The 22,178-nt window shown below is 43.0% G+C and overlaps 1 protein-coding gene across 5 annotated transcripts in view; it reads left to right on the top strand.

The window, feature by feature from the left end:
* The window catches only part of LYPD6B (LY6/PLAUR domain containing 6B), a 174,655-nt gene that overhangs the window by 112,752 nt on the left and 39,725 nt on the right, over positions 1-22,178 (top strand). For 4 of the 5 annotated variants that reach the window (XM_042952457.1, XM_042952460.1, XM_042952459.1 and 1 more), the window contains one exon: positions 11,931-12,003. The gene's annotated coding sequence lies outside the window, so the exon portion shown is untranslated. Of the gene's footprint in view, positions 1-11,930; positions 12,004-18,139; positions 18,299-22,178 lie in introns of those variants that run through there. The other variant, XM_042952461.1, reaches the window with a different exon arrangement.

Consider the following 22,178-nt stretch of genomic DNA (forward strand, 5'->3'; position numbering starts at 1 on the left):
TTGGCCTGTCTCTTTCTTGCTCTTAGCTCCAGGCTCCATGTAAGTCTAGAACTGCCAGGCCTTTTGATTTTGTAAGACAAGTTAGAAATACAGATTTGTGTGTGTGGGTTTTTAAAAAAATTCATTTCTTTAATGGAAAAAAAAAGTGGCCAAATTAATCTCTCTCCAGGCCACTGTAGTTTCTAGATAGTTCTAGAGTCTTCATCTTCCATAGGGTCTCTGAGTTTTCCATGTGATGTGTTTGTTTAGTTTCACTTCACTTTTTCATGTGGTAGGCTTTCCTCAAATGTGTGGTGATCCTTGACTGAAAATTCAGTGTGAATGGGTGAGGAGTATATACAGATGCTTCTCTTTTTCAGAGAAGAATTATCCAGTCAACAAGGGAGGAGGGGTGGGGTGGGACATGAAGGGAGACCAGGAGGGAGAATGCATGTGTTCCTATAGTTGGATGCTACTGTTATAGGAGCAGCTTTTTTAGTATGTAGATTATTGCTAAACTCCCAGTTTTCAGTTTTATACTTCATCCCACTGTTCAGTGTGCCCAACACTTCTGAATCCAGAGAATCTTCTTGTTAAATTTTTCCAAAATACAAAGCCCTAGTCTTCTGTAGGAGATGAAGAGATGCTCCAAAGGTCTAAATTGCTCTGCTTTTAAATAATTGCTGTTTTCAACCTGGGATTGACCCCCGCCTTCTTGCTACTGGGTGTTCTCAGGCATTGAATCTCTGAAGAATTCTACAGAAATAAGTCTTTTCAGTTTCTTTACTGCTGGTTCCTTTCTCATATTCTACTTACTCAGATCTCCTGTTTTAAACCCTAAAATTATTATCCCTCCACTATTTTTTTTTTTTTTTTTTGACTGCAAGTTTCAACACTGAAGAGTAGCTTAATGTTGCTGCTTCTGGTATTTTTCAGGCCATATCACACTGTGACCTCTCCCGCCATGATCGCTACTACTCCGTGGAAGGTCCTGATTGTCCAGTTTTGCAATCTCTCTCGGTCCTCCTCTTTATCACACTCAGGTCATGGTGGATTCTTGACCCTTGAGCCTTCCTGTGGCTTCCTGATTCCGGTGGCCCTTCTACTCCTGGCCACTTCTCTGTCTCATCACCTTGCTCTTCATGTGCTCTGCCCTAAATACATGCATCCCTGAAGGACATGCCCAAGGGTCTCTTCTCTCTCTTCTGAAACAAACGTATCCAGCTCCAGGTGCACGGCTGTTACTTGTAAGTAGGGAATCCTGGATCTGTGTTAAGATCCCCGACCCTCTCCCTTGATTTAATCTAGCTCCTATAAATGCTTGTTAGAGATACTTATGTGAAGAACCTGCAGAAATCTCAGATGCACATGTCTAAAACCAAATCCATCTTTTCTCCCACGGGCAGCTCTTTGGTTTCTGTGTTTTCCATTTTTGTTAAGCGTGTCACTGTCCTCCAACTCATTCAAGTTAAAATCCTTAGGGCCATTTATTACTTACAACTTCTCACCCCAGATTCTAATTCATTGCAAGTTTCTATTGCTTTTACCTTCACAGGGTATCAAAATCTGTCCCCTGTCTTTTTTTTTTTTAATTCAATTTAGTCAACAACAGTGTTGTCTTGGCTTCAGGAGTAGAACGCTATAATTCATTTCTTACATATGACACCCAGTGCTCATCCCACAAAGTGCTCTCCTTAATGCCCATCACCCATTTAACCTATCCCCCTACTCACCTCCCCTCCAGCAACCCTCAGTTCTCTGTATTTAAGAGTCTCCTATGGTTTGCCTCCCTCTGTTTTTATCTTATTTTCCTTCCCTTACACTACATTTATCTGTTGTGTTTTTCAAATTCCATTGATGAGTGAAATCATATGACATTTGTCCTTCTCTGCCTGATTTGTTGTGCTAAGCATAATACCCTCTAGTTCCATCCACGTTGTTGCAAATGGCAAGATTTCATTTTTTTTTCATTGCTGAATAGTATTCATTTGTGTATATATACCACATCTTTCTCCATTCATCAGTCAATGGACGTTTGGGCTCTTTTCATAATTTGGCTATTGTTGATAGTGCTGCTATAAATATAGCACATGTGCCTTTTCAAATCAGCACTCCTGTATCCTTTGGATAAATACCTAGTAGTACAATTGCTGGATTGTAGGGTAGTTCTATGTCCCCTGTCTTTTGTTAACATTTGCATTGACCTTGCTTAGGACTGCGTCACCCCTGCTTGAATTATCATTCTTGCTGTTCTTCCTACCTCTGCTTGGTCTTCTCTTTGGTTCATCTTCTACTCCCGTGACTCCCCAGTCCAGGTCTGGTGACATCAAAATGAACAGGAAGTTTTTAAAAACTTCATATTTCTAGACACCTCTGCTCAGGGACTGTGATTCATTAGATCTAGGTGGGGTGCAGGGATCTGAATTTTTAAAGATTCTTCCAGTGAGTAAGGCAAATTTAGAGCAATATTTGCTAAATGTATTGTGATTTTAATACAAAAAGCAATATTATATAGTTTTTATGGACATACACATGTATCTACGTGTTTCTTTCTTTGTATCAACATGGATCAGAAGGATATGCACTGAAGGGAAGTGTTTATTTCTGGGGAAGGGAGCGAAAAGGAGCTCAAGAATATTTGTCTTATTTATCTTAAAAAGTCTGAAGCCAAAATGGCGAAGCATCAATGCAATTTTATTGCGAATGGAGAATTGTCATATTACGTGTACTTTCCTTCTATATTAAGCAATTTTGGAGCTCTACAGATGATTCTGATACCTATCCAGTTCAGGTCCTGTAGTACTGTATAAGTGCTCATCTAAAGATGCAGATGTGACCACATCACACCTGTTTGAAAGCCTTCCATGACGCCCATCTCCTACAGAGTCCATTTCAAATTCCTTGGCATAGTATTTGAGATGCTGGCCTACCTTTCTAGCCTTGTCTTCCGTTACCCACCATTCAGTCAGTGGGCCAGAAAGCTCTGTTCTTCATGGAAGCTGAAAAATGCCGTTTGCTTTCCCTGGGCTCTTGTACAGATGCTGCTGCTTCTGTACTTTATTCTCTTCCCTGATGAACCACTTTTTACTCATTTTTTATTCTTCAAGATCTCTCTTAGGTTCTACTTCTTCTAGGAAACTCTTTTCCTTTTAAAATTCCCTTTCTGTATTTCCCACAGAATTTCATCTATATTGCTTCTATGATGTGTATAATATTGTATTAGCCTTTGTTATCCACCTTTGTGTGTCCCTGTCCTCAAATGTAACCTGCTTGAAGGCAGAGACTATATTATTTCCTTGATGTATCTTTTCTTAAGTGTCTTTATTTTGAGAGAGAGCCATGAGTAACAGAGGGGAAGAGAGAGGGGGAGAGAGACAGAGAGAGAGGATCCCAAGATGACAGCACTGCACTGTCAGTGTGGAACCAGACGCAGGGCTTGATCCCACAAACCATGAGATCATGACCCGAGCCAAAATCAAGAGTTAGATGCTTAACCGGCTGAGCCACCCAGGCGCCCCTCAATATAACTTTTATTGATCAGCTATTTCTGAGCACATGTGACATGCAAGGTGCTGTTCTAGATTATGGGGGAGATGGACATGAGTAAAGCAGAGTTCTACCCAGACTCTGTTACAAGTTTTGTGACAAGTGTTCAAGTCTCTACAGGGAGGGGAGAGAACATGCCTTCTCTGTCTGGCAGACTTTTAAATTTTAAAAGTCCAATGTGGTTGATGAAACTCACTAAAGACTCATAGATGAGTTGTCTTTTGAGTTGAGCTATTCTGTGTAAGACATGGACAGGGGGACATAAGTCAAGATAGAAGCTTGTTGAATTAATGAATAAATCCTAGGCAGAGGGACTTGAAAGTCTTGGAGGAACTTTGAGTTCTACTTAAGATCACTCAATGATTTACTTCCACTGCCTCTGGACCAAGTGGAGGGGAGCAGTGGAAAATAAGGCTGAGGGTGGGTTTGGGCTCATTCTACTGGACCTGGATGCTAAACTGTACAGAGATTGGGCTTCATTTGGTTAGATGCCACTGAAAGTTTGGGGACAGGGTTGCGGCATGCTTGGGCTCTGTTGAAAGCAGCAGCATAGGGCATGGTAGTTAAGGAAGCTGGCAGAGCAGGTAGGAGACAGGAGAATCAAGCTGGGGGCAGGCTGGTTAGGCATCAGGGCTGGAAAAGAGAGGACAGGCATAAGTACTTTTGTAGAATAGAACTGATTGAACTGTACTTCATCACTGCAAATTATGGAGCTGATTGGAACTGGGGAGCAAGTAGGTGAAGGCCCTTGACCATGACTCAAAGAGTTCAGCCTGGGTCCTGAGTAGGAAATGAGTCCATTAATATGAAGAAGAGCATTGGGAAGAAGATGGGGTCTTCTGGTACAGAGGATATGTTCTGACTTCGAATTTTAGTAGGTTTAATAGTATTCTCCAAACTAGATATATCTAGGTCCTAACCCCCAGTACCTGTGAATGTGACCTTATTTGGAAATAGGGTCTCTGTGGGTCACATGGGTGGCCCAGTCATTTAAAGGTCTAACTCTTGATTTCAGCTTGGATCATGATCTCTCAGTCATGAGATAGAGCCCTGAGTCAAGCCCTGTGTCAGGCTCTTTGCTGGGGATGGAGACTGCTTAAGATTCTCTCCCTCTCTCTGCTCCTCCTCTGCTCATGCACTGGCATGTGCTCTCTTTCTCAAAAAAAAAAGTCTTTGCAGATGTAAACAAGTTAAGGATTTTAGGATAAGCTAATGCTGGATTTAGGGTGAGCCTTAGGCCCAGCGGCAGGTGTCCTGAGAAGAGAGAGGGGGATGTGACCAGAACCCCAGGAAAAGGGCATGGGCAGATAGAGGTACAGAGTGTAGGTACAGTTATACAGACACACACAACGGAGTGTCAGCAGCCACCAGAGAGTAGGAGGGACATGGGCTCTCTCTGAGCTTCCAGAGGGCTTTGGCCCTGCTGACACCTTGATTTTGGACTTCTGGCCTTCATAACTGTGAGAAAATAAACATTTGTTGTTTCAAGTCACTGAATTTGTGGTATTTTGTTACAGCAGTCCTAGGAAACATACAGATATGTTCAGATTTTAAAACAGGACAAGAATTTACCAACCTTGAAGCTCATCTGCAATTTTGCTGTCTTCTATGATAGATCCACTGGATCCTCTGTGGACATTCTTGTGATGATCCTGTTGGTGTTCTCAGTTCGGTGAGGGGGTGGGGGTCAGAGAGAGGAGGGAGTTGTGTTTTTTATTAAATGAAGCAGGTAGAGTGGATGTTCTTCTTTCCAGGAAAAACTGTTTCAAAAGCAAGCAGCAAAAAAAAAGTTAATGAACCCTTACCGAGTTTGCATTTTGTGTCCAACGCTATTCTCAGCCCCAAAAAGGAGATAAGAATAAGATTCTCTATGGACTCTTGAGGTGCTCACAACTCAGTATTTGAAACAGAGCCATTAGCAAAGTGTGTAATAAGTTGTTAGAGGTGTAAGGAAGATTGACCTGGATAAGGAACCTTTTATTTTATTTTATTTTATTTTATTTTATTTTATTTTAATTAATTGGATACTTAAATATTCATCATTGAGTTTCAGATTCTGTGACAGAGTCACTCAACAGTATGTGTCCCTTGATTCCATTAAGGTCAAATTACCCCTTGGTTGAAGGCGATGCATGCTGATTTAACAGCAGAGCCCTGGAATTTGTAGGCTGAGAAATCATCCTTCCTTTTCTCACTTCCTTGCTAGGAAAATGCTGTGCAGCCCGCAGAATCAGCAGGGGGTGGGAGCACAATCACCCTCCGGTAATGGGAACTGAATAAATTCAAGTGCTGTCTTATCTAAATGGTTTGACAAGTTCCCATTCGCCTGGCTAATTGCATCAGTCTGTTCTCCTTTTTCTTCCATGGGGCTGGGACTTGGCAGGCTTGAGTGTTAGCCTGAGTGTTAGTGGTCCCCTGCCACTGGAATGCACCCTGGACAGGAGCCCCCACCCCATGACCACAGTCCAGAGAGGACCCAGGAGCCTTGTTTGCTGACCCCAGGAGTGCTTGGGGGTATTACTTCTAATAGATTTCACATTTGTTTCAGGACACTCCAGGCAAAGCCGTGTGGAGCTTGTGTTGGCTTGGGGAGGTGGCCAGAGCGAGACTGAGAGCTGGAGGAAACTAACGGAACTGGAACATGAGCACAGGCTAGGTGCCCCCTTGTGCCTCCTCTGTCACTGGTGACTTACTGCCAACAGTCCAGTCTCTGGTTCAGTCTGTGGTTCCTCCCCTGAGTGCAATGCAGTCTCCTTCAAGCCATAGCACCTGGAGCCAGACCCAATGCCTACCTATGCTATAGGCTAAACATTATCTATGGAGAATGAAAATTAGGCTATGGTGTTCATGGCTCCCAGCACTAACAAAGGACTTCGGCTCTCCTGTATGAACTTCTCCAGTGAAGTAGAAAGTAATTACTTGTAATCATCTTGAGACAACTGGGAGTCCTCTTGCCCCTGATAATCTCTTGCTCTGGACTTGTTTCTGTAATGTGCAAGGCTCTCTGGTGCCCAACCTCTCCTTTCCTTTTAAAAAGAGAGGGAACTAATGTGGGTTAAGGCATCTGAGCCAGCCTTAGGTATTAAGGCAAGAGAAATTTAGACATGGTTTCTGGGAAAAGTATCTTAAAAATTGTTTGCAGGCTGACTTCTGGTTAGTAGAGAGCATTTGGGAAAGGCAGAGAGAGTTCCTATAGTTTTGGAAGTCAGAGGTCTTGGGACAGGCATTGGTCCCCTGTTTTATAGTTGGGGTCCTCAGGGTATTTGTGAGGTGTTCTTACTTGTCACTTTGGATTTAGAGATTGCCCTGGTTGGGGATAAGTAAATGAATGACAGCGAGGCCCTTAAGAGGAGTAGGAGAGAAGAGTGTCCTTGCCACCTGTACAGTCTCCTCTCTGGAAATCAGAGGAGAAAGAAAAGGGGAAGGAGTATTAGTTGTCTTGGGCTGCCATAATAAGTACCACAGACTAGGTGGCATAATCAATAGAAATCTCTTATCTCACAGTTCTGGAGCCTGGAAGTCTGAGATGAACGTGTAGGCAGGTTTGGTTTCTTCTGAGGTCTCTCTCCTTCACTTCCCATGGTCCTCTTTGCCCTGTGTTGTCACATGATCTCCCCTCTGTACAGGTCTGTGTCTAAATTACTTCTTATAAGGACAGCAGTCGTATTGGTTTAGGGCCCACCCTAAGCACCTCATTTTAATTTAATCACCTATTTAAAGACCTTGTCTCTAAGTATAGTCACATTCTGAGGTACCAGGGGGTTAGGACTTCAACATATGAATTTTGGAGGAAAGAGGATACAGTTCAGCCCATAACAGAAAGTAATTGGCATTCTATCAAGTTCAAGTTTAATTTTGTATCTTCTGATGAACCCTGATTGCCTTATTGGGTTCTCATCTTTGAAAATGGATCCAGGCCACGGGACAATATTTTTGAGAGTATGTGTGTGTTTACACACAAGAAAGGTTTGAATGAACTTAACAAAAGTTGGAGGATCTGAATGATTACCACAGATGAAATTTTCATACTCAGGTTGTGCCCCCATCCACATCCCAAATGCATATTATTGATGCCCTTGGAAGAAGGGTAGAGTAATTACTTGTGACAGAGAACTGAGTGCCTTCTCATGCTGGGGTTTCCTGATTAGACTAATTGGAGATCCTTCACTTTAGCATCCTACTTTCAGCCTGTTTGGGGCCGGCTTCTACAACCCATGGAAATATCTCTTGTTTCAGAGCCAATGGACTCTTTACCTATATACTAAAAGGCACAATCTTAACAGTGTTCATTTTGTGTTTATCTACAAAAAACTCTTGCTTTTGAAGTCTGTCTTAAAAAACATACAGGAAGGGGGCATCTAGGTGGCTCATTTGGCTGAGTGTCTGACTTCGGCTCCAGTCACGATCTCTCATTTCTTGAGTTTGAGCCCCATATTGGGCTTGCTGCTGTCAGCTCAGACCCCACTTCAGATCCTCTCTCTCTCTCCCTCCCTCTCTCCCTCCCTGACTTGTGTACTTTCAAAATAAGTATTTAATTTTTTTTAATGTTCATTTTTGAGAGACAGAGACACGTGCTTAGTCGGACGCTTAACCCACTGAGCCACCCAGGTGCCCCTCACGATAAATAAAACATTAAAAACACACAGGAGGAACTCCAGGCTAAATTGTCTATATTTTTGTAAAACCACTTTTGTTGGTCGGATGACATAGTCCCCGTCAACCGAACACAAAAGTAGTAATGAACTTCACCTCAGCCAATTGTTAACAATCTGGGGTGACAGCAGATCCTCCCAGCTGAGAAGTCTATGCCGAACGAAGTGGCCTCGATCCTCTGTGGTTCTTGATTTTTGCCTGCGATTCCCTCATCAGTGTACAGAATTGGTTGTTTCTCGTCAACTTCCCATGGACGTCTTTTGATGACTCGTCCTGGGCCACTTTTGTGAATTCAGGTATGTGGTGGCGTCCCCCCTTGGCACCACCTGCTCTTTTATACCCTCGAAAGGTGAAAACCGGAGTGAGGTGCAGGTTCTCGCTTTCTCTTTCAACTGTTACACTGTCTTGCTGGGGAGGTGCTGTGGAAACACCCATGTTTCCACACAGAAGGCTTGTTCCCTGATGGATGTGCCGAGAAATGCAAAGCTGATGCATGGCAAGCCAGCTACGGGAAGATGTGCTTTTCTAGTTAATTCTGTCAGGGTATTTTATCTGCAGGGATGGAAGTTTCTGGCTGTTGACATCAGCTGCTCGGCTAGAAGCTCATTATCACTGGGTCGGGGGTCAAGAATGACACTGTGTAAGCTGTGGGCACCATGATAAGAAGCACTGTGGAGCACACTGGCCGCATAGTGGGGGTACTCTGGTCTCACTTCAGCTTTGAACATGAAGAACATTCATTAAGATTGTGTGGGAGATTCCCCTAACCCTTAGGGAGGAAAAACTACTTAGACTTTTGTTTCCTTGCTGCTGCTACCGGTTCTGAAACGAGGATTCATGTGATTAATTGGCTCCTTGTGGAGTAGCACTTCTGGCTCTTACATACTGTTCTTAGAATAAAGTTAATGTTTAAAAAAATCAAACTTCTCACATTGTAAATATTCAATACTTGTTGAATTAATTATATTAAAAAATCATTCCAGGGTAAACAAAACATGGTAAATACTAGCAATGGAATATTATTCAGCCATAAAAAATGGAATTCTGGTACATGGTCTAACATGGATGGACCTTGAAAACATGCTACGTGAAATACTCGATGGGCAAATATTACATTGCTTCACTCATGTGAGGTACCAAATAGACCAACTTAACAGACAGGAAGTAGGATAGGTGTTACCCGGGGCTGTAGGAGGGGGCGGTGGGGTCTCATTGTTAATGGATACAGACATTCTGTTTGGGATAATGAAAAAGTTCCGGAAATGGATGGTGGTGATGGTTGGATGACATTGTGGATATAGTTAGTGCCACACACAGTTTTACACTTAAAAATAGTTAAAATAGGGGAGCCTGGGTGGCTCAGTTAAGCATCTGCCTCCTGATTTTGGTTCAGGTCATGATTTCACGGTTTGTGGGTTCTAGCCCCATGTGGGCTCTGTGTGGACAGTGCAGAGCCTGCTTGGGTTTTTCTCTCTCCCTCTCTCTTTGACCCTCATGTGCATGTGTGCGTTCTCTCTCTCAAAAATAAACTTAAAAAATAGTTAAAATAGTAAATTTTTTATTATGTATATTTTACCACAATAAAAAAGTCTTGAAAATTGATTCCAGTGCAGGAAGGGTCTATAAGACTTCTACAGACTCAAACATATAAAAGTTAAACATTCCCTTTTTTAGACATGCATTGCCTGAGCTTTATTAACCTATCTGAAGGCAGTTTTTCAGTGGCTCTGCCCCTGATCATCAGTAGAGAAAACCTTTACTCTAGGCAGTTGCCAGGGAACACAGCCTAAGGTAGTATAGGCCACTTCCCACCCAGCTTTGCAGTGGAGAAATATTTCTGGGAAATATCTCAAAGGATATGGGGTTCATTAACTCTTCCAGAAATTCTCATTTTTATCCCTGGATCAAGCCAGATGATCAGATTGCTGTGTGCTTGGGCTTCTTTTTGGCCTTGTTAAATCATGTTAGTGAATTGTGCTTTGGCATCATGTCTCACTGAGGGATGCAGTAAGAGGCATTATAGGAGACTCTCTATATACGTAGGCCCTTCTAATTACTTTGCCTCCTGACCCTTCAGTGTGGATGTTAAAGGATACTTGAAGAATTTACCCAAGGAGGGGAAGGTTAACACCTGGAGAGATTTTCTTTCTTCTTTCTTCCTCCTCCTCCTGTTTTTCTTCCTGCTCCTCCTGTTCCTCCTCCTCCTCCTCCTGCTCCTCCCTGTCCCTCCTCCTCCCTCCTCCTCCTTCTTCTTTGTTTATTTTGAGAGGGTGGGAGGGCACAAAATCCCAAGAGAGGGAGATAGAGAATCCCAAGTAGGCTCGTGCTGTTAGTGCAGAGCCCAACATGGGGCTTGAACTCACAAACCGTGAGATCATGACCTGAACTGAAACCCAAGAGTCAGATGCTTAACCAACTGAGCCACCCAGGCACCCACCTTGGGAGAAATTTCTTAACAACAAAAAAGGCTAACAGTCTTGAAGTGCTTACATTGTATTTTATCTGCAAGTCCATGTGATTATCCTGTGTCTTTTTTCTTCATTGTGTTGGCCGATAGGATGCTCAGAACCTAATTTATCAACCACATCAAGAAATAGTTTAATACCTTACAAAATACATTTCTGTGGACTAACTTTCCTCATGCTCTAGTCTCTTTTCTGTATTGTCCTCATGTTGTATACATATTTTATAAATTAAGGCATTTTTTTCTTGACATTAGATGGTATATTAGAGTTCTGCAGAGAAACCTGACCAATAAGGTGCGTGTGGCTGTGTGTCTAGCGATTGATCAGTAGATTGATTTTTAAGGAATTGACTCCCATGATTATGGAGGCTGGCAAGTCCAAAATTTGCAGGGCAGGCTGGAGACACAGGGAAGAGTTCATGTCCTAATCTCAAGTCCAAAGGTGCATAGAGGCAGCATTCTCTCTTCCTAAAGGAACTTCAGTCTTTTCTCTTAAGGCTTCAGCTGGTTGGATGAGGCTCACCCATGCCACCAGGGATAATCTGCTTTACCCAGTCTACTGATGTGAATGTTAATCACATCTAAAAAATACCTTTACAACAATGTCTACACTTGTGTTTGACCAAACAACTGGGCACCATAGCCCAGTCAAGTTGATTAAACACATGAAATTGGCATCACAGATGAGGGCTATAAGTATATAATAGGATTTCCTTAGAATTGGGCACAATTGTTGTCTTTTACATTTGCAGATTTGAGTGCTTGTAGAAGAAGATTGCACTTCCCTCCCACCCCCTTATTTGGGTTCAAGTCTCGTGTTGTCATTATTTCATCAGCTGGTAGGGCCGTCTTCCAAAGCAGGGTTAGTTAAATGGCATAGAGTCTTCTTTGTGTGTGGACGTGTTGAGTGTGTGAATGCTCTAACCTGCCAACATACCCTGATATATGTAAGTGTTATACAAAGTTCTGCCAGCTCCTTGGTAAACAGCCATTTTTGTGGAGGGACGTGATGAAGTGTATGATTTCACCAGTTATTACCATTCCCAATTAGGCCCCAGGTGTGTGTTAATAAAAAAGTTAGCTCACTCTCTGTAACTTTAACAGTCTCACCTGACTTGATTCCAGGGATTTCATTCATTTGTATTGTTCAATTGATTATGTTGCTGCTGTTGTAGTCCGAAAGGTCTTCAAACATCCAGAGACCTGCTTTTTGTTAGAAAACATTCCAGATGTGGAGGAATGTAACTCTTCGCCAGCAGTTCTTACCTTATCTTTTTATCTTTGGTAGGCTGGTTACTTTGTTTGGGCACAGACCTCATCACCATTGGAGAGAGGAGCCTGACAGCCGTGTTCTCTCTGAGGTAAGAATGGAAGCGATTACAGACAGTCGTTGGCTTTTGATTTGGGAGCTCAGGGTTAGATGATCAGGGATCCACGCGGACTCTGGAACATCTTGGGACTCTACCTTTTCCCTGTCTCCTGGGTGATTTGCCATGTTTTCTAGTCCATCCTAACCATGCGTTGCTCACTTGGTCCTGGGATTTGGAAGGCAGATTTTGGCTTAAGTCCTGTTTCTGGTGAACCCAAGGAGGGAGTCCCCATGCCCAGGGAATGATTAGTGGATGAAAGGCTTCTCTGTTTCCCACATACTAATTTGGTCAATTACAAGAGCATCTTCTAGAGGAACTATCCCACTGATGGGGGCAGGAATATGTGGGGGATAGGGAGTGATGCTCAGAAATGTCTATATCAAGTGAAATACATTGCTAACTCTCCTTAGTTAACTGTGTGCATAAAGTATTGAGCATTTGTAATTATAGAACATTTAAATGTTAAAGATTAGAAAATATTTCCTGATCCAAAAGAGGATGAAGGTGTTACCCCAACAAAGAAGAGGCAAGAGCATGTTTGTCTACTTGGGCATGTTTAAAGTTGTACGTTTTACTGAGGACTGCTTTTTATTTCATTCGTTTTTGCCCTTGTGGGTTTAGGTATGGTGCTTAATACACATGTTGACCAGGTTCATTTGTCAGGCCTCTCTTTTCTCAGTGAAAAAAACCAAAAAACAAAACTGAATCTGAGGTCTGGTTTTCTGATGTCAGGCAGCCAAGGCCACAGAATGTCTCTTTGAGGATTCAGGGACCTGAACCTGATCTACTGAGGAATCTTCTTCCTGGTGTGGGCTATTAGCTCCTAGCCCAGAAACCTTTTGCCTTGCAAACAGACCTCCCACCTTGCATCTGATGCGTGGGGGAGGCAGCCTCCAAGAGAAGTTGTCTCCCATCAGAGCTGATGGGGCCAGAAATCTTCCTGTTTCTTGTCTAAAGAGCAGATAGAATTATTAGCACCCATGTTTGTTAATGATAATTACATGTTTCAAGTACAAAGCAGAATTCTGTAGAATATCTACTAAGGTGGTTTGCTCCTTGCCTTTGTAAAAAGGATGACATTGTACTATCCTAATTAGGCCCCAAAAACATGTAGGAATCTGTATGTTATCACTGTTTCCCCCAGGGCGTACTGGGTGGTGTGCAAACTGTTACTTCAACTTAAGAGTCTACTACTAATAAACCGAAAGAGTATGGAGATGAGAGAAGGGACAGGCCAACAGTGAGATATATGGAGAGCTTTGGGCTGTCTTCCAAAGCAAGGAAACTTAATGCCTTTTGAGTTACAGCGTTAAACAGTATTAGGAACATCATAATACTGATAAGCATAATAATAATGATAACAATGGCAATAAAAAATAATAACTCTATTAGCACCTCTATCACCATCATCATGACAGCTAACACTGGCTGGCTCCTAATTTCTGCCAGGCGCTAGACTAAGCATTTTGTTTTCTCTCTCCATATGCATGGCTTTCCTATGAAGAAGGCCCTACTAGTGCCCACCTTTTGCGGTTGAGGAAGTGGAGGATTAAATGAAGTGGGTGAGCTGCCCAAAGTTAGCCAAGCCAGAAGTGGCAGACCAGGAATATAACTGACCGAACAGGACAGAGCAGAGTCCAAGCACGCTGAGGCTTAGACCCACCTGCAGACATTCGGGGCTGGCACTCCACCTGACTTTCACGCTTGCCCCTGCTCTCATGCCCTTTGCCTCCTGACCACCACCTGTCACCGACAGTGTGTCTCTTCCCAGTGAGTTGGCCAAGACATTAAAAATATGTACGTAGTCCAAAAATGCAGGGGGGGGGGGGGATGCATGGGTGGCTCAGTCGATGGAGCATCCAACTTTGGCTCAGGTCATGATCTCACCGTTCATGAGTTCAGATGCCACATCGGGCTCTCTGCTATCAGTGCAGAGCCTGCTTCGGATCCTCCCTCCCTCCCTCCCTCCCTCCCTTTCTCCCTCTCTCTCTATCTCCCACTCCCCTGCTCACTTTCTTTCTTTCTCACTCTCTCAGAAAAATGAATAAACATCTTAAAAAATTAAAAAAAAAAAAAAAAGAATGTTAAAGAATGTTTGGTCTGTAGGGAACAGCAGAAAGATGAAGAATTCTCCCAGTTTTAAAAGATGCCAGCGTTACAGTCACGAACATGTTAGTGTGTTTTACTGCTGTTTTTACCTTTGTGTATGGTTTGTTCACATAGTTCCTGTGGATTTAAGTTTTGAAATTGAACAAGTATTGTGCCTTTGTCTCATTAGCCTATTTTAAGGGCTGCTGAGCATTTGAGTGTACGTGGTTAGAGGGCTCTTTAGTTAATTCCACAAGAAGTTGTATCTTTGGGTTCTTCCCATGTGACAAGTGCAGAGTTTCTGCTCATTATGTTGGATAGCTAGTGTGTCTAGTGCAAGTTGGGTTAGAATTGTGGGGTATCTCTGTGCTCTCACGCTGTAAATACCTTGTGTCTTGAGACAGGTCTCTATGGGGTTGGTAGAAGTCCTATTGGACTGAGACCAGGAGACCCAGATTTGGCTCTGCATTGAAACCAGTCGTGAATTCTTGGGTAAATTACTTCATTTTAGTATCTTCATCTGCAGACCAGTTACATCCACTCAGCTCTGTGATTCCATGAAATCAGTTTTCTGAACTCCCTTGATTTATAACGTGATCAGTTCCAATCGGTGCAGCAATTTGGGCATGGCTCAGCTGGATTACTCTGAATTGCTTCAAGCAGGAAATTTTGTTTTTCAAGATAACCAGACCTGAAAGCTCTTGGAATGTGGAATGTCTTAGCTACTTTTATATAATCCTTGCTATCTTCACTCGTGTGCTTTCCTCCTTCCTCAACTTTCTCATTTCTAGACACCCACAGAACTGTATGGTACAAAGTATGTGCTCAACAAATATGGCATGAATAAACAAATACGTGGACGGATAAATGCTACTGGTCTTCACCTGAGAAACTTTGGCACTACGGGTCATCCAACTTACCAGATTAATAAGATTGCTTTCATTTAGATGTGGTGGTTTTGCTTATAACAGACAGGAACTTAAGCTTCCGAAGTCTCTCCTAATGTATTTCAGAGTGATTCTCCTACAAAGTTGATTATCAGTTCTTACCACATGTTACAGATGACAGAACACTGACTTATGGAACTTGGCATTTTTTTTCCCCTTTTGTATTGTGGGGTGAGATAGGCTTTTTGGTTTGGTCACAGCAAAATCGAAGCTTGGAACGTGATCATTCTCTTGCTGTGACCAGCAGAAAAAATGAAGATGTTCTGGGCTCCCTGTGTTCTTAGAGCCACATATCAGGACCATGGGGATTATGTGGTTGATTCTGACTGGCTCCCCCTTATTCTCACTTGGTGATGCTGACCTTGAATTGGTTTGCTTGTGCCTTGAAGGTATCTACCCACCTCATCCTATAATATCTAAGACACATGGTATAAAGCTACCTCCAGGGAAGCCATATCTTGCCATTTCAGGCCCTGGGTTGTATCGTGGACTAAAGGGAACAAAATCCTTTTTTCTATGCCATCCACCTTACCCTCTGCAAGGACCTAATTTGGCCCCTTCCTTGGCACAGAAGGCTTGCCTCTGTGTCTCCAGATTTGATCATGCACTGGTCTTAGCTTTTCCCAAGTTAATGTGCTGACTGTGGTGGCCTTACTGGCCCTAGGTGAGTGGGATGAGATCTTGGAAGCACCACGTGGAGGTTGGTTAACCTGCTGACAGACAAGTGGCCTGGTTTCATGTGAACGTTTGTGTTTGAAATGCTATTGATAATAAAGCCTCATTCGTTTAGGGCTCTGTGTCCGTTATCTGTTGCATAATAAGAAATCACCAGAAACTTAATGGCCTAAAACAACAACCATTTTATTTGCTCATGATACGTGGGTCACCAGTTTGGGCTAGGTTCTGACTCATGTTGTCCGGCATCCCTCACGCCACCATACCCAGCTGGTACCTCTGAGGGAGTTGAAAATAGACTTCACTTCTTAATGGAATAGCTGCAAAGAATTCATGGCCAGGTAAAAGTTATCATAGGTTCTTAACTTTGATCTGAAAGCAATCTGAAATTTTTTTATTTTGCCTTAAACTATCCTGGAGTAGGGATGGTATTGTCAGCCCACCTGAGAGAAGTCTGGGAAACAGTATGCTGTGTAACATACTCAAGAATATAATAATGATGATAATAATAGAGATAGTAATAGTAACATCAAATATTAATTTGTTCTTACTACATGTCAAAAGGACTGTTTTAAGTCCTTTACGTATCATAATGCATTTGGTCATTATACAGTCTTATGGGTAGGTACTATTTTTATGCCCATTTTATAGGTGAGAAAACCAAGGTACAGAGAGCTTAAGTAACTTCCCCCAATGTCAGAAAGCTACTAAGTGGCAGAAGTGGGGTTCCACCCAGGCACACTGGCTCCAGAGTCTGCATTAACCCCAAGTGCTTCTCAGGTTAATGGAAATGAAATCTTGACTCTTGGCAGAGTTCTCCCTTGGACATGTAGTTTTTCTAGAGGCAGGGACATTGGCTATTTGGAGAGAGACATAACCTTTCTGGGTATATACATGTGGCCAAAAATGGATCCCTAATTGGAGATAGTAATAACACTTGTCCTATGGAATGGAGACTGACTCTCCTGAAAGAGGGTGTGGGTGGAGATGTCTAGTGATGGTGGTCATGTTCATGGTGTCACTCTGCTCATCTTCTGGGGAGATGTTTGAAGGACGAGAATATTTAATAATGTCCTCGCTAGCCTTCCAGATAGTCTCTTGTTCTTGGCTTCAGGTAATCAGCCTAAGCTCAAAAGAAAAGAATGTATTCAGCTTCTTGTTTAAGGATGACCCCAGGGAAAGGGTGGGTTGACAGCCGCTTCTATACAGTATTTGTGGAACTACATCCAGTCCAGTCTCTAGGTGGCGTCAGGTGGTTTATGTAAGGAAAATGACAAATTTTACTGACATTTTTAAGATTACCCTTGTCACCCTGGGCGACGTGGCCCATAGCCCCTTCCTTAGTTTGACAGGTTCGGAACACATTTAGGGGCCAGGACTTTGCAGTTGGCAGTAGAATGGGGGAGACACTCCCAGGCTAAGACTTGAGGGCAGTTATTCCTGCCACCTAGCATCTTCTCCCCATCAGATCTCATTGTTGCCTCTTGGTTCCACAACTAGCCACCTCCTTCTGATGTCCTTGTCCTCCTACTTTGACTCAGGTTAGCATCACTGACTGCTCCCCTTGCTAGGAGGTGTTTGCCACAACTTCTGCATATGTGAGAACCTGCATGGCCACCCTAATACAGACTCCATCTAGAATCGGAGCGGGATAGTCGGCAGTCTAAACGTGCGCAGCCCCACCAGGGAGGGTGGAACGTGGGGTAGGGACGATGGAGAGGACCTTGCTGGTTGCCCTCCCCTCCCACCACCTCTCACCTTCCCACACCAGGAACTTCCCTGAAAGCCACATCCCTTGACTGTCAAGATATCCTAGCGATGCTGTCTCCCTACTGGTGGAAACCATTATATTTAGAGTCTTTTCCTTCAGCTAATCTTTTTTTTTCTAATTTTTAAAATGTTTATTTATATTAGAGAGAGTGAATGAAGCAGGGGAGGGGCAGAGAGAGGTGGAGACAGAATCTGAAGCAAGCTCCAGACTCTGAGCTGTCTGTATAGAGCCTGATGTGGGGCTCGAACTCATGAGCCATGAGATCACGACCTGAGCTGAGGTCAGACGCTTAACTGACTGAGCCACCCAGGTGCCTCTCCTTCAGCCAATCTTGAACAGAGTTCATAATCGTGTCCTGCGTCAAATACTTTTTCCTTTTGGGGTACTTCCTTTTTTTCTGATTTGAACCAGCTGGGACAGTTTAATCCCCTTGCATAGGAATGAAAACCTGACAGGCAGGTCTCTACAGCAGACATGCTGCAGACAGTGCCTTACTGTCCGTGGTTACAACTGAATGGTTCAGCCTGTCTTTATGATAGAATTAGGGAACGGAACACCGGCAGGAAGCTTCTTTTGTTTCCAAGGCCTCTGGGGCTATTCTTTCCTGGCTATAAACTTAATTGCTTCCTGGGATGGATCTGTCCAGCAGGCCAGTACCTCGTTAGCTCCCACCTGTGTGGCCAACCCGGACTACCAAAGCCTGCACCTTCGTTTTCCTGTAGGCTTGGTTGATGAACATTAGCTTTCCTTTGGCTGTGGCTAACATTGCCTGTTTTGGGGCACTGTTGATGCACAGGAGTGGGATGTGAGTATGGAGGATGGAGGGGGTGGGTGAAAGGCAGGTGGGCCTTCTGCGTCAGCGGTGAACGGGATGATGTAGTGCGCTTAGAAAACTGGTTTGCCACAGGGTCCTTGGGTGCACACAAAAGTCCTCCTGTTTCCCGAAGGGGAGGTTGAGTCACCTTATCCCCACAGAGGACATTTCAGACATGGTATTAGCCTGAATCCACTACAGTTTTGACTCCACCCTAGGATTGCTGGGTTTCATTGTTCCCCTTTCTCATTGGTTTTATGACCAATGTTGTAGGAAGACAATACCTGAAAGTTTGCATAAGCCTTTCCCCTTTTTTCCCCTCAGCGGTGAAGAGGATTGCTTAACAATAAACACAGAAAGGGAGTTAAAAAAGAGAGAGAGACGAGACAGAACTTTGCTCTAGGGTGGCTCTTGGCAAGGGAGTCTGAGTTGGAGAAGGCATTTTCGGTGGTTAGAATGCACATTTACCTATCCGCACATGCCTCCCTCAGCTTCTAACCCATAGCACCAGGCACTTCAGCAACTTTCTTGTCATCCTCAGTGGCCCCTCCTTGGAAGGTTGTTATTAGTAGTCCAGCTAAAGCAGAGCATTTCAAATTTAACCTTAAGCAGCTCTTGCAACTGCATCTTCAGGAAATCTTTCCAGAAGAGAGATGAAAACTTCCTCTGTGTCTAAACGTGGCAAGCCCATGCATGATTCTCCTGTTTTCACCATGATCGCTTTCCATATTTTTACTGTGAACATCAAGTCCTGTCTACTTCTTAGCCATGTTTCCTACCCTTTCTCCAAATGGGTACCTGCTAGGAAAAGGCAAGGTAAGGTGGTTACTCCTATGTGGCAGATCTGCATTAACCACCCAGTGTGGCACCACCAGCTGGGTGATGAATAAATGTCTTTGCACAGGAATATTACCCACAACATGTACTCAATCCCAGGAGCCTAGCTTCTCTTGTGCTATTAAGTTTCAGGTATACTTTGGATGTGTGGTCAAACCTTTTAGTTAAGTTTACTTTAGTCTCAGCAATATATTCAATCAGATTTTTACCAAAATCGCACATCGTATGTAAAACTATTCAGTGCTCAGGGCACGTGGGTGACTCAGTCAGTTGAGTATCCAACTTTGGTTCAGATCATGATCTTGTGCTTTGTGAGTTCAAGCCCCACGTCAGGCTCCATGTTGATAGCTCAGAGCCTAGAGCCTGTTTCAGATTTTGTGTCTCCCTCTCTCTCTGGCCCTCCCTGACTCATGCTCGCTCACGCGCGTGCTCTCTCTCTCTCTTTCTCTCAAAAATAAATAAAACTCACAAAAAAAGTGCCCTATTCCGCTCTTATCCAAAGGAACTCTAATATGAGTTACCTGCCATCTATTAAATCAGTTTATTTTTTGCCTGCCTTCAGTAGCATTTCATTTGTAACTAAACAGTATTTTAAATTTTTTAATTGAAATATATTTGACATATAACATTGTGTAATTTAAAGGTATAAAATGTTGATTTGATACATTTATATATTGTAATATGGTCACCATTGTAGTGATAGTTAGCATCTCTATCGTGTCACATAATTACCATTTCTTTTTAGTGGTTGGAATAATTAAGATTTAGTATTTCAGTAAGTTTGAATATAACACACCATTGTTTATATTCACTATGCTGTGCATTAGCTCCCCAGGACTCATTTGTCTGCTAGTTGCAAGTAAACAGTATTTTAACGTCTCTCTCAAAAGGGTAAATTAGAGTAATGCAACATGGAAAATAGTGGGGAGATGCGGATTAATTAGGAAATGAGAATCCCTAATGCACTCGTGGATTTACTCCTGAGATGGGTTATACTCAGAAAGATTTTCAAGTCTTTAAAATGAACTGCCATGTTAGAGGCTTTCGTACATCGGTTTGTGTTTACTCTGTTAGAAGAAGGCCTTGTATTAGTTTTATATAAAGGATTCCTAAAATAACCAAGCAGTGACCAAGAGCAGAGAGCCAGATGCTGTTCCTATAGGATTTTGCTCCACTAAGATTCCAGATGTCCTCTCTGCCACCTCTCCCCTATCTCCTTGATAGTTCTGTGGATAGCTTTCCTTGAACCATGAGCTGAAATGCAGACTTTAAATACAGAGTTCTGATATGTTAGGGAGGAAAGTGACATTGATTTATTTGTTCTGTTTTTGGCCAGCCTGAGGAACCTGTCTTGTCAGGTAATGAACAACTGCTTTTATCCTAACTGGTGACTTCAAGAGAACGATTACTCATCCCATCATTACCATTCCCCTGAGTCATCTAGGCTGGCTCATATTGGTTCCAAATGAGTAAGAGTCTTCAGGCAGTGGACTTGAGGGCCAAGGTACCTGTTTGGTAATATTAGTTATATAAACGTACCTCGGACAAGGAGTCATGTCTCATTCTGGAACGATACTTCATAGGTGCAGGTTTCAGCCGTGTGTCTATTTGGTACCTTGTATCATCTGGTATACTCAAAATTGGCCATTATAACGGTCAGTATGAAACGATGATATGACTTACCAGACCTCTAGCCTGTCTGCTGTGGATCTAAAAGGCAAAGATATAGCTATTAAAATGAATGGTGATTTGGAGCATCTCTGCCTGCTTAGTGGTCCTATAGGTTCATCATGGAGTGTTCAGTGGTCATCTCCATAAAGCTACTTTAAGGCCTTGTCCTTGTGATGGTGGGGAGAGCACCTTAACACTTAAGAAGACCTGTGCCATCATAGATGGGTACAACTGCAAGGCAGCTGGAGTCATTTCCATTTTATACAGATACTACCCGTCCCCTTTCATGGTGCCATTTGTGGTACTGTTCTTGGGTCCAGTTGTATATGATTTGGAGGACAAACATGAGACTGTCCCAGATCAAATTTGGTTAGATGGGTAACTGTGGAGATCAGTATTGACTGGCATATGTGTTCCAGGTCTTTCCAAAGCTCAGTTTATTTCAGAGTTCTTTCTTTTTTAATGTTTTATTTACTTTTGAGAGAGTGTGAGGGAGGGGGAGACAGAGGATCTGCACTAACAGCAGCAAGCCTGATGAGGGGCTCGAACTCATGAACTGTGAGATCATGACCTGAGCTGAAGTTGGACACTCAGCTGACAGAGCCACCCAGGTGCCCTGATTTCTGAGTTCATAATATTTATATTCATTACAGATAGAAACTTAGCTTTGAGTCTTAACTTTGAAGGCTCAGTTGAGCCATCACATGTTTATAGGACAGCTTGACATCTAGAAAAGAAGAACATAAAGCAAAATGCTGAATGCAAGTTTGTGGGTTAGTTGAAAATCCTACCTCTTTTGCAAATTCATAACTAATCCTTTCCAGGTTTAAATAAAATCAGCAGTTGCTTTAATAACAGCTATTCTGTCACCTTTCTCTGTCTTTCAGGCACTTGTAATACATCACTAAACAATATCAGAATTAACCCAAAGTACTTTAGACTGAGCTGCTTGGGGCAAGAACCTTGCCTTCTTCATCTTGAATTCCTAGGACCAAGAAGGACCAAGAAAAATAACACCCCCTGCCCCCCATCACCCCACCCCCAGCCCTGTCCCAACCCTGTTTTATAAGCAGGTATAAATGAAGTAATCAGTAATCATGAAAATAAAGGAAATTGTGATCCTGACACCCTGGCATTTGACAACATGTCCTGTAGTGTAAGTGTTCGGTGGGAGCCAGGGTAAAGGCGGGAGCAGCTGCTCTGGGATTCTTGGATGGGGCCAGCATGGAAAGGCAATAATACATACCCCACGGTGGATGGATTTTTATCATTGCCCCTGATTTCTGTGTTGAAACAGGAAGGCTCAACCCAGACAAATGCTAAGGAAACAAACCCAACTCTTTTATTACACTCTCCGACATTT

This window comes from Panthera leo, chromosome C1, assembly GCF_018350215.1.
Source record: "Panthera leo isolate Ple1 chromosome C1, P.leo_Ple1_pat1.1, whole genome shotgun sequence".
In the NCBI taxonomy this organism is placed as follows: domain Eukaryota; kingdom Metazoa; phylum Chordata; class Mammalia; order Carnivora; family Felidae; genus Panthera; species Panthera leo.